We start from the raw sequence: 11453 nt of genomic DNA on the forward strand, positions 1-11453 counted from the left end.
GATCTCCCTTCCAAGAGCATAGCCATGATTGTTAGCAAATAATAACAAAATGCAGTGATAAGAGCAACAGAGCTAGGTTCAAAGAGCAAGGAGAACACACAGGAAGAAATTATTGTGTTTAAGAAAGGGAACTTCACAAGGAAGGTGATGTTTGAATAGGATCTTAAAAGATAGATAGGAGTTTACCAGGGAATAAAGTCAAAGGGCATTTCAGGAAGAGAACTGCATGTTCAGAGGCATGGAGTTGTGAAAGGGCACTGGTTGGTTAGGGAACATTGAAAAATGCGTAGGCTGAAAAGTGAGTCGCAGCCAAAAATTAAGCTAGAGCGAAAGGTTGAGATGATAGTAAAAGGCCTCATGAGCTACACTAAGGTATTTAGATGAGCATTGTCCAACAGAGCTTTCTGCAAAGATGGAAATGTTCTATATTTGATAGCTGTTATCCACATGTGATTATCAAATACTTGAAATATGGTTTAGCTGAAGAGCTCAATTTTTATTTGAATTCTAATAACTCCCATATTGGACAGCTCGGATTTAGCCTTCATTCTACAATGGCAATGAGGGACCAACAGAATCTTTTAATCATGTGGACAACACAATCAGGTTTCCTTTAGAGGATGAAAAGCCTAAAGCCAGTTTAGAGAGTATCTGTTCTCTTTAAGGGGAATCTTGACAGATCAGGCCAGGGTATTGGTGGAAGATTGGGATGATAATTTAGATCAGCTGGGCCACAGTCTAGCCAGGGCAAGTGTTTACCCAAAGGATAGGGACAGGAAGATCTAGTGAGTATGTTATACGCTGACATCTTAAAGAACACAAGTAATCAAAACCAGAGAAACTGAATTCTGCTCTCAAGTCATGGCAGAACAGGGAGTAGGAGGGTGAGGGGCCAAAAAGAAAAAGAAATCCAAATCGTCAGTTAGCTCATGAAACAGGGAGAGAGCAAGAGTGAACAGAGGAGTATACACACACACACACACACACACACACACACACACACAATCGGTTTTACTGGCCATTATCCATGTGAGCCACCATGTGTTGGCCTGATTTAAAGAGCCAGAGTCTCCAGTGTCAGGAAGGCCCATTAGGACTAGGGCAAAACTCCAGGAGAGATGAAGGCCTGGACCACACCTGCGGAAGTAAGGATAGGAGGGAGAGGCAAATGTTTATTGACTTTGTGCACAGTACAAGGCATTCAGCTTGACCAGAATGCAAAGGAATGCTAGAAGCTTACAGTATACATAGCTGGATAGCAGGTGAAAAGTTAAGCGAAGATTAATCATTCGGCACAACAATGAAAGAGATGACACAAAGCAGAACATGACTGATTAATTATTCAGAGGATTTCCTAGGCGATAACCGCTGTGTGAGTTCAGAAGAGGGAGCAAGTCCAGCAGTCAGGGAAAGCTTCATAAGAAGGTAATACTGATCTGAGTCTTGAGAAATGAACAGGAATTTGAATGGGGGGGCTGGGGGGATGTGTGAGGAAGAACCTCTTGGAATGCCTAGAAACGGAACAAAAAGGAGAAGCACAAGCAATGGACAGAGGGCATGGAAGGCTATTTGGGCTGGCCAGAGCCTGGCAAGCTAGGTTGGAGATAGAAAATTGAGTGCCTTCAATGCAAATTCAAATGTTCAGATTCTGTCCTTTTGCCTAGTGGCTTCCTGCCTGCTTCTTCGAATTACTTAGGATGCCTTCTAAAAATATAAATGCCCAAACCAAAACACACCAAATAAATCAGAAAATTGGGGTGTAGAGCTTGGATGTAGGGTTTATTTTAAAAGCTTCCCAGTTGATTTTAACCTATACCCAGGGTTGAGAACATAGAAATGGCAGCATAACATTACTAATGCCAACTCGGGACCGTGCATAGGATGGATTGAGTAGAGGGAGAACTGGAGGCTGCCTAGTATATTTACATATCTGTTTCCTTTCTGCAAGAAGACAGGAAGCAGTTGACTGCCTGACTTCACTTCCTGTTTTGCAGTGGTAAGATGATACAGAAGGCATCTTAAGTTGTCTTTCCTCTAGAGTAAAACCCAAACACGAATTTACATTTGTAATCCACTCTCCTTTTTATCACAATTTGTGCATATAAAAATAATTTTCAACAATAACAGTCTGCAGTTAACTGTTACATACAACTATTAATATTTTAGCAACAAACCACCAGAAAGATGCCTGAGAACATTCTGTTTTAAAAGATAAATGCTTTTAACCTACTTTATTAAAGTCAGCATATTCCAGACCTTCCATGGTTGCTAGCCTCTGATAACCATAGGCACAATTCTACATTAAATATTGAAATGCATTTACCCTATTGCCAAAATGTTTATTAAAATGTCAGTTTAAAAAAAAATAAAGTAAAAAATAAACAAACAAAAAAGAATAAAATGTCCGTTGAACATTATAAAGCATAAACATCTTCCCTATGATATTAAATTTCTGGAACTTTAAGGAAATTTTAGCTCAAACATACTTCTATTAAAATCAGCCAGAAAATCGCTAGGTAACATGACTATTTTTTTTTTCAGCTTTATTGAGATATAAGTGACATAAAACATTGTGTAAGTTTAGGGTGTACAATGTGATAATTTTATTTATATATGTATATGTATATGTGTGTGTGTGTGTGTATGTGTGTGTGTGTGTGAATATAGTGAAATAACTCATAAGGTTAGTTAACACATCCACATCCATCACCTCATATAATCACCATTCTTCTTTCTTTCTGTGTATGTGTGTGTGTGGTGAGAACATCTAAGATCTACTCTCTCACCTTTCGAGTATATGATACAGTATTGTTCATTATAATCACCATGCTGTACATTACATCCACAGAACTTATCTTATAACTAGAAATGTGTACCCTTTGACCGTAACCTCCCTGTTTCACCCAACCTCTAGTCTTTGACAACCACCAATCTATGCTTTGTTTCTGTGTAACATGACTATTTTAAGTGAAAGAGTCAGGAGAATTTTGACAAAACATGAAAAATATATTACTTTAATGGTCAGTATAGTTTTTTAAAAATCAAGAGAAAAGAATGTGACTAAGAAGGCGTTCTGTCTTGCTGTGCCAGATTTCCCTTCTTGGAGAACCTCTCCAGCCAGATCCCCCCTAGCTGAGGCAGCAGCCTATATGGTCTATGCCAGCCGTGGGCAAACTACGGCCCGCGTTTGAAATGAATAAAACTAAAAAAAAAAAAAAAAAAAAAAAGACCGTACCCTTTTATGTAACGATGTTTACTTTGAATTTATATTACTTCACACAAACACTCCATCCATGCTTTTGTTCCGGCCCTCCGGTCCAGTTTAAGAACCCATTGTGGCCCTCGAGTCAAAAAGTTTGCCCACCCCTGGTAATGCCCTTCATAGAACAGATAACCAGGCCTAAAAGGTGACCTGATGTGAACACCAACTAAACAGGGATGATGGGGACTACCTACCTCCATTCTCTTTCAAGAATATGAACTGGAAATGGAAAAAAAAGTCAGTCACTGGGTGGCAGTAAGGAACGAGGAAGAAGCCCTGAGAAGCCCTAAGAGGGGCAAGTTATGAGTAAACTGAAGACATTCGGCAGAGAAAAGACATATAAAGTGGAGGCTGAAGTCATTGGTAACAAAGTAGGAGAAGCAGAGACAGTACAATGAGTCACTGTCACAAAGATGGGGATGGATGAAGTCCTGCTGTCCAGGGGACAATGAGACAGCTCATTTCCTACAGCTGCACCAGTGTTTGTGTTCAACAAATGTGAGAGCCAACGGCAGCTCTTCCCGAAATCCTGTAAGATTCCCCTCTGCCTCACCTAAGATATTCTAAGTGAATTGCTGTACCTTTCACCTTGTATAAACCAATAGGTGGACTTCCAGAATCACAGACCAAGCGAAAGAAGCTGGAAACCAAAGAAGTGTGTGACCTGTTTGCTGCCCCTTCTCTCTGGGTGAGAAGTTAACACATAGGAAAAAATTTTGGACCAACTCTCCTGCTCTCCAGCGGCCACAGCCATGAAGGTCGAGCTGTGCAGCTTCAGTGAGTATAAGATCTAGCCCGGACACGGGCGGCGCTGTGCCAGGACCGACAGGAAGGTTTTCCAGTTTCTTAATGCAAAATGCGAGTCGGCATTCCTTTCCAAGAGGAATCCTCGGCAGATAAATTGGACTGTCCTCTCCAGAAGAAAACACAAAAAGGGACAGTTGGAAGAAATTCAAAAGAAAAGAACCCGCCGTGCAGTCAAATTCCAGAGGGCCATCACTGGTGCATCTCTTGCTGATATAATGGCCAAGAGGAACCAGAAGGCTGGAGTTAGGAAAGCTCAGTGAGAGCAAGCTATCAGAGCTGCCAAGGAAGCAAAAAAGGCTAAGCAAGCATATTCTAAAAAGACAGCAATGGCTGCTGCTAAGGCTCCTCCCGCAAAGGCAGCACCTAAGCAAAAGATTGTGAAGCCTGTGAAGGTTTCTGCTCCCCGTGTTGGTGGAAAACGCTAAGTTGGCAGATGAGATTCTTAAATAAAGACCTGACTATAACTAAAAAAAAATTAGAAATATTCAAGGTGATACACAATGAAGTGCGGCACTGAATACAACTGAAATACTTTGCTTCTGATGCATACCAATGATCAGAAATGGGAGAGATCATGTTTCCACTTGGCCTATGGACTTGGGGATGGGTGTGCAAACCTGAAAAAGAGTGATAAACCAAACCAAGACAGCAAAGGAAAAACTGCCAACTTTTCATGTTCTCCTTTAGCCTGTATTTCAGAAGTTCTTCCATGGGCTGAGCTATTATTATTACTATTCTGGGAGCCAAAGATGACAAAGCACAGTTCCACTTGGAGGTGGTGGTGTCCCTGTTTATTACCGTTATCTTTATATTTTTTCTGTGTTTTCTGTTATCTGAGCCCCCATTTGGAAGAGACAATCTACTTATAAGTTTGTGCTACTGTATTAAGTACTCACTAGTGAGGTGTTTTTGCTTCCAGCAGTAACAAGAGCTTCTCTGTAGGATTTCTGAGGACACTTTACAGAATTTTGTACCATGAATTGACAGAAAGTAAAAGGAAGAGGGTCATTTGGGCAGAATTAACAATAAATGATATGCAGTTTGTAGTCTATTTTAAAAAATAATGTATACCTCTTTTTTTTGTTATAAAACTAACTCCTGTTTATCGTAGACCATTTGGTAAGTTAAAAACATATGAAAAAGAAAAGAAACTTCACCCATGATTTCTCCATGCTTACGTGTTGCTTATATAGAGTCCTGACACAAACATTGCTCTGGCCAGTGTTGCTCAGTGGTTAGAGTGTTGGCCCATGCACTGAAGGATCACGGGTTTGATTCCCAGTCAAGGGCACGTACCTGGGTTGCAGGTTTGATCCCCGGCCCTGGTTGGGGTACCTACGGGAGGCAACCAATTAATGTCTCTCTCTCACATAGATAATTCTCTCTCTCTCCCCTTCCTTCTCTCCTTTCCACTCTCTCTGAAGAGCAATGGGAAAAATATCCTCAGGTAAGAATTAACAACAACAAAAAATTAGCAAAATTGTGACCATGTCATGTATGCCGTTTTGTACCCATCTTTTTCCCAGATCATAAAATATTTTTCAAAAACACGATTCATAAAAGCTGCATAAGTAGACTCATCAACAATTCTTCTAGAAGACATTGATTAATAAAATGTTTTAGAAGACATATGTGGGTATTCTCATTTCCAGTTACTTGAGGGTATCAGTTAGTCATTAGGTTTTCCATACCCATCTACATAGCTTTCTCACAAATATGAACAAAATTGGCTCAACTATTAAAAGACAAGGGAAAGAAGATTTTTCCCTTAAAATATCTGTTATAAAGATATTAACAAGCACAAGTAATGGGAATGGGTAGATGAGTCTGGAAAGAAGAGCCACACCTCCAGAGAGTTTTGCTAGCACATTCACTCTGGTATGTAATTCTTGGGTTAAGAGAGTCCAGTGTATGAATAATACTTCCATTTTTCACATTTTGTTCTCATATGCTTAGTCATCATCACCCCACCCTGATATTTATGCCAATAAAAAGTTTCAGTGAGCGAATTCAACCTCATCAGCAATGTTCAGTAAGGACGCTGTGCAGCGGGTCTATCTTCATCCCCATTACGCTGCAGAACCAAGGAACACCTTCTCAAGACGTCTCTGCTTTAGCTGGGGCAGGTCCTGCGCACAGGCATGGGGTGCATGTCCAGGCCCAGCTACCTTGTTTCATTTAATGGGCGCCATTCCAAAACAACCTCCACCTCTATGCCCTGAACCATGATACTAATCTCTAAAGTCACTCTCGAGGATTTCTTTTCCAAATTTGAATTACACCAAGAAGAGAAAATGTCACATCAGTCACCAAAAAGTTGGCAGATATTACATGATTATGTCCCTAACAAAGGAAAAAAAATTGGGGGTGGGGGGAGGGGAAGGAATGTAGATGTCTGAGCCTGATAATATCTAGGGAGGTCTCTCTCTCTGGAGACCCTGGGCACTAACAGGAACTAAGAAAAATCAGGGGGACTTTTGAAGGAAATATATGCTAAAAAGGGTCAAGCAGGGGCAGGCTATGTTGATTTGCACCATCCCTGCCACTCTACATTCTAATTTTGTTTTTAGTTGAAGTATACATATAGAAAAAAGAGAAAACAAAAATATAATTATCTCAGGGGATTGTTGCAGATGAACACTACAATCATTGACCCGGGCCAAGAAAAAAAAATTGACAACAATCCAGGAGTCCCATTGGGCCTGCTCTTAATCATTATTTCTTTCTTCTTTCCCAAAAATAACCTCCATTTTGACTCCTACAGCTTTAATAGATCTATGACTATTAAATTTCATATAAGTGGAATCATTCAGAATACATACTTTTGAGTATTACTTTTCCTCCCCAAGTTATGTTTGTGGAGTCCGTCCATGTTTCTTGTTGTAATTATAGTTTATTCTTTTTCATTGTTGCATGGTTTTCTATTATATGAATATGTCACAATGTATCTGGCAATTCTACAGTTGATGGATGTTTGGGTTGTTTTCAGTGGAGGACTATTACAAACAATGCTGCTTGCAGCAGTCGTGTACATGTATGTGCACTTTTGTGGTATAGTATATCCAGGAGAGGAATTACTGGGTTTAGGGCTAGCATGTGCATCATACTGTCAAATCATTTTCCAAAGTAGTTCTATCACTTACACACTCAGCAGTGGAATATGAGAGTTCCAGCTGCTCAATATCCTTGTCAATATTTATATTTTGAGTCTTTTAAATTCCAGCTATTCCGGTGGGTATGTAATGTAGCTGATTGTGGATTTAATTTGCATTTCCCTGAAGAATAATGCAGACCCTGTCTATGCTCTGCAATTTAGTTATTTTTTTAAGTGGAGGAGGGAGGCAAGAGAGGAAGTCAGAGCGATTCAGAATAAGAACTCAGCATGCTGTTGCTGGCTTTGAAAATGGGGAAAGGGAACCACAAGACAAGGAACACAACAGCCTATGGAAGCTGGAAGAAGCAAAGAACAGATTCTCCCCCAGCACCTCCAGAGAGGAATGTGGTCAGTAGATATGGATTTTAGCCCAGTGACACCCATGTCAGACTTCTGACCTACAGATAAATTTGTGTTAGTTAAAGCAATAAGTTTGAGGTAAATTGTCATGGCTATGATAGGAAGTAGTAATGACATTCAGAAGTATTAATGACATTAAATACTGATTCAAAAAAAAAAAAAAAAACAGTATCCAGTGACACATAATTACTTAATTCATGTTTCAAAATCCAAAGATGTGGTCACATTTATGGGGCAGCAGTCAGGTCTAGAAGAGGGCACGGCTATTGCATACAGCACAGGCACCTTTGAACTAGCAAGGGTTTTGAACTAGCAGGGGCCTATACCTGCTTCTAAGAAAAGGATTTTAATCACGAATAAGAGTGCCAACAAGTGTACCAGCTATACAGGTGGGAAGAAGCCAAGCTCCACTACTGGTTCCCATGTGAGCACCATTGAGAGTGAGCCCAGAACTCATGCTCTGCAACTTTAAACCATTTCTTTGGGTCTGTTTCATTGCAAATCGCTTCTCAGCCACATTTCAATTCAGAATCAATGATCATTTTCTAATTAAAATATATTTGACATATAACATCGAATAAATTTAAGGTGCACAGCATTTTGACTTGATACTTTTATATATTGTAATATGATTACCATTGTAGCTATAGTTGGCACTTCTATCATGTCACATAATTATCATTTCTTTTTTGTGGTTGGAATAATTAAGATCTAAACTCTTAGCAAGTTTGATGATTATAATACAATATTGTTGTCTGTAATCACCACACTATACTATACATCAGATCTCTAGGACCTGTTTTTCTACAAGTTGCAAGATCAACAATCCTATATAATAAAAGGGTAATATGCAAATTGACCCTAACAGCAGAACAACCGGGAACGACCAGTCACTATCACCTGCACTGACAACCAGGGAGCAAATGCTCAATGCAGGAGCTACCTACCCCCTGATGGTGAAGTGCGCTCCCACAGGGGGAGCTCTACTCAGCCACAAGCCAGGCTGGGGGTTGCTGACGGCTGTGAGCACAGCGGTGGTGGCGGGAGCCTCTCCGGCCTCCTCAGTAGCACTAAGGATGTCCAACTGTGATTTAGGCCCATTCCCAGGTGGGCCTAAGCTGGCAGGTGGACACCCCCCTGAAGAGTCACAGGCCCGGTTGAGGAACCCCACAACTGCATGAATTTTCGTGCAACGGGCCTCTAGTAATTTATTAAGTCCCTATTGTGAGCCTGAGACTACATGAGTTAGTTGCCTTCATGTACATGGCCTGAAGATTTTTCTGGTCTAGGTGAGTTCTGATCAGCCCTGCTGGTTTAGCTCCTGTATACTGTCGTTGACAATGTAGAGAACATTTCTGAGAAAAGAATGTGCCAACAGGGGTGAGGGCAGTAGAGAGGGAAAGGGTTTAAGTATAAAGAATAAAAACCAGCTGGGTTTTCAAACTTTACAGCTTGAAAATAGTCACTTACAATTTCTATAACTAAGTAATTTAACCTAAGAGCCATAAAATACGATGGTGATTAATCCTGATACAGGTAACACTAGTCTTTCTTAAAAAAATTTTTTTTATTGATTTCAGAGAGGAAAGGAGAGGGAGAGAGAGATAGAAACATCAATGATGAGAGAGAATCACTGATTGGCTGCCTCCTGTACACCCCCACTGGGGATTGAACCAGCAACCCAGGCATATACCCTGACCATGGCCTCCGGGTTCCTAGGTCAATGTTCAACCACTGAGCCACACCAGCCGGGTGATAACACTAGTCTTTATAAACAAAGGGAAAAGTGAACATTAAGAGGTGTTTGATTGTATTATGAAATAAAAATATCCTAGAAAGACCTTTCTTTAAATAACTCATAGACAGAAGAGGTTCTCTGAAAATGTGGGCAAATTTTGATACTGTAATGCTCTCTGAGGGCCAAGGAAGGGTTTAACATAGCCTCAAATCCCATCGGACAGAGTGTTTTCCAGAGCTGGCTGCAAATTACCTTCTTCTGCATCTCAACCACGAAGTGGTGCTAGGTGACCCTCTCCTCATCACAGGTTGACTTGGAGTATGTGAATATCTCATCGTAGGCTCTATTTATCAGATTGAGATACTGTAAGTGTAGAGACAGTGGCCAGGAGTGAGACTATGAGGAGAGTACTTTGGAAGGGTAGCACATGACATGCTAAGTAACAACCTTAAGCATTTCATAAACACACCTTTGTTTAGCAGATCTTCTGCTGAAATCTCACTGAAAGGGAAGCCCTAAAGGACAGGTAGACCTCCACAGAGCACAGGGCCAAGGACAGTCTGAGATGCTGAGCCACATTCAAGACGGTTGCGGGGAGACCAGCTAGCTCGGGAAGTAGCTTTTGGTGATAAGGAATGAAGGGGAGGAAGGAACCTTGGAAGGAGGAGTGGGCATAAAATGACTTAAGGCAAAAGTCAAACATTTTCCAATTTTCCCTAAGGCTGGCACCAAAGTATTAAAACCTAAAGTATCCTGCATTCCCAGGTTGGCCAAAGCCACCATTGAAGCTAATAATAGACCCAGCATTTTGACCACCTTAATTACTTACTACCTGTGGTGCATTTGGAAGGATGGAGTTGACCTCTCCTGGTGAGCCAGTTTTCTCTTATTCATCCAGATTGTCCAAAGAGATGCAGGTGAGCCTTAATATAATCACATTTTCATGTCTGTGCAATTTGCACCTTATTCAGATAAATAGCCTAGTGTTGCTGGCATACATCTCCTGGGGAGAAAATCTTCATCTCTCCTTTTCCCCTCTAGGAAACACAGAAGATCTAGAAACTGAATATTGAGGTAGACCCAGAGGGTCTAAAAGATGCAGAGTGGGACAGTGGCAAAGACACATTGTGGAACTAGAAGTCGGGATTAAGCTGAAACCTCACTCTGATCTTGTAAGATGTGTGACTTTGAACTCTGTTCCGAAAATAAAATGTCCCCTTAGTTGACATATTGGGGTTTTGCTCAAAGTTTGTCCCCAGAAGTTAGGAGTGTGGCTAAAGAGGCTGGTTATTGTCCATCTGGTCCCTGAGAGGCTCACTACTCACATTGCATCCCCTGGGCTCCTTTGATTTCTGGATTTCTGGCTCTGTCTAGCTTGAGCCAGTGGGAGATACCTTCAGGAGAACTGAGGGGAGGGAGGAGAAAGAGAGAGAGAGGGAGAGAGAGAGAGAGACTTCTTTCCTGCTTTGATGTCCTGCATCTACAAGTCCAGTCTCTAGGGAGTGGCCCCTTCTCCAGCTGCTAACCCCTTCGCTCTCCTTGCCTCCTCAGACCTACAATGGTAATAGCTTCCCACTGTGGCTAGTACCTCAACATCCTTGCTGGCTCCCTTACCCATGCCCTCATCTCTGTAAATAGTCCCTTTACTAATTAATGCCTCTTCCATGGAATGATTTGGAGTGGAGAATTCAGTTTCCTATTAGGATCCTGGCTCATACAAAAAACCTTCTGTTCAAAAGGAAGCTGTGAATTACAGATCTACCTTCATCCTCCCCTCCCCACTTGATGTTAGCTATTACTCCTTTTCTCATTTGCAGAGGATGATGAGGTCTGAGGATGTATTGGAGAAGGAAAAGGCATACAGAGTTAAGAGTTTTATTTTTTCTTATTATTACTTACACTATTGTTTTCTAACTGGACTTCAGAACAGCAACTCACAACAATATACAGGTACACACTTTACACAAAAGTAGTCCAGGTTTGGAGATGGTTAAATTATTTGGCTAATATAAATGCCAAGTTACAGGATCCACGTTCCAAAGACCATTCCCTCCCTCTCCACACCTTTTCTGATAAGAATTATTGGACTTGGCTTTGAAACATAAGCAGATTAAGCAGGCCGTTTCCAAGGT

The 11453-nt window shown here is 41.1% G+C and overlaps 1 pseudogene; it reads left to right on the forward strand.

Moving 5' to 3' along the window:
• Positions 1-4005: 4005 nt before the first annotated feature.
• On the forward strand, positions 4006-4551 carry LOC132211508 (large ribosomal subunit protein eL24-like; annotated as a pseudogene).
• The last annotated feature ends 6902 nt before the right edge of the window (positions 4552-11453 follow it).

Source organism: Myotis daubentonii, chromosome 10 (assembly GCF_963259705.1).
Source record: "Myotis daubentonii chromosome 10, mMyoDau2.1, whole genome shotgun sequence".
Lineage (NCBI taxonomy): Eukaryota > Metazoa > Chordata > Mammalia > Chiroptera > Vespertilionidae > Myotis > Myotis daubentonii.